Raw genomic sequence first — 1,668 nt, forward strand, 5'->3', positions numbered from 1 at the left:
GGGGGGCCCTTCAGAGCTGTCAATGGGCTCCCACCTCTGTGTGCTTTGTTAGTTACTTATAAGCTATTTCTTTTTAATACATGATTTCCCTCGGTTTCACATTTGTTCTTTTTCTGTTGGATTGTTTTTTCCCCCCAAACATAACTTACTCACTGTTTAGTTACTACATTTTTTTTTTAAGCACAGTATGTGACAAGCTACCTTAGATACAGCTTGGAAGAGGAAATTATTATTATGAACTACTTGTAAGACATCTTTGTTTTAAATAAGAGAGCTTAAAATGTTGTCATTGAGTAGAAAAGAAAATGATATTATTATAGCCTGTTTTGCCATTAAACTTGATTTATCAAAGATGGTATTAATTGAATCTGGTAAATTTACAAGTTGTTTTGTTTGCAGACTCACTGTGGAAAAAATATTTATGTTCCCAGTAATTTTTAAAATGGAAAGAATAGATTTTCTCCTCCAAGAAACGGATGTTTTTATTGTTGGGAAGGAGGAAAAATTATCAGTGCTCCCTCCACTATGAAGACTGATAATAACGTGGTTGTTTGTGTAATGAGGGAACATGATATTGTGGCACAACTATAAAGCTTGAAATGATGTTGAAATATTACGTATGTAATTAAAAAGCAACAGTAACATTTGGGAGGCAGCTTGTTTGATGTATTTCACTTTGATCTGTTGGAAATCTCTGGCATAGGCTGTGATTCTTTCAGATCATTATAAAGAGGTTTAAATTATGTATTTCTTTAGAAAGAAGCGAACTGGTGGAAATACGCATCTGATTTTTTTTTTTTTGACTGATTAAAATGTGAATTGGGGGGCAAAACAGCTGGATGTACACAGAAGAGCCTGTTCTGTCCTTGTCTTCTCCCGTCCAGCCTGCCAGTCCTGGCTGTGGGCATCAGAGGCTGTAGCCTGGCAGCGGGAGAGAGCTGCTGGTCCTCTCCCTGCCCCATCCCAAAGCCTGGCTGCCCCATCCCCTGCCTGTTGCTGGATGCAGACACCTGCCTGGGAAGGTCTTTCCCTCTGGACCCAGTTCTGACTACCTCCTCTCGCCTCTGCAGGGTGGTGAAAGAAGAGATCTCAGACGACAATGCCAAGCTTCCCTGCTTCAACGGCCGGGTGGTGTCGTGGGTAAGCAAGACCCTTGCTTTGATATCGTGCTGCCTGTTTCTGCCCGATCTGAAAACCACCATTTGGTTGCATAGTGCCAAGTGAGGCACGGGGACGGCTCCGTACTGTGGCTATGCTGACTGCTAATGAAGCCGGTGAGCTGGATCACCACGCTCCAGTCCCTCAGCTGGAGAGGAGGCTGCGTGGTGCTGGGTCCTCCATGCCGGGGAGGATGTGGGATGCCTCTGTGGACAGCTCGCTGTATCTGATGCCTGGCAGAGGTGGTCCTGGCCTGTGCGCAGCGTAACCGGTGTGCCCCCATGGCAGGGTCAGCTTTCCAAGGAAAGTCCCTCTCTGGTGACTGGTGCAAAGGCCTTAAAGTGACTTTAGTGCTGGTGCAGCGGACTGGATTTGACTGCCCTGAAGACTAAAGGTACTGCCTGGGCAGCTGCAGGACAAGCTTCTCCCTCTGTGCCATGCCATGCATATGCTCTGTCCCCTCCCCGCATGCCTCCCTCTGCACCCAAGGGGACCCTCTTTTCTCTTTTG

At 46.0% G+C, this 1,668-nt stretch overlaps 1 protein-coding gene across 1 annotated transcript in view; it reads left to right on the forward strand.

Annotated features, from left to right (window-relative positions):
* Nucleotides 1-1,077: 1,077 nt before the first annotated feature.
* DVL3 (dishevelled segment polarity protein 3) overlaps nucleotides 1,078-1,668 on the forward strand; it is a gene marked incomplete at its 3' end in the record, with an annotated part of 11,068 nt that continues 10,477 nt past the window's right edge. The window contains exon 1 of the mRNA XM_010139936.1: nucleotides 1,078-1,140. The remainder of the gene's footprint in view (nucleotides 1,141-1,668) is intronic.

The sequence above is a fragment of the Buceros rhinoceros genome, unplaced genomic scaffold (genome assembly GCF_000710305.1).
Source record: "Buceros rhinoceros silvestris isolate BGI_N320 unplaced genomic scaffold, ASM71030v1 scaffold32027, whole genome shotgun sequence".
NCBI lineage: Eukaryota > Metazoa > Chordata > Aves > Bucerotiformes > Bucerotidae > Buceros > Buceros rhinoceros.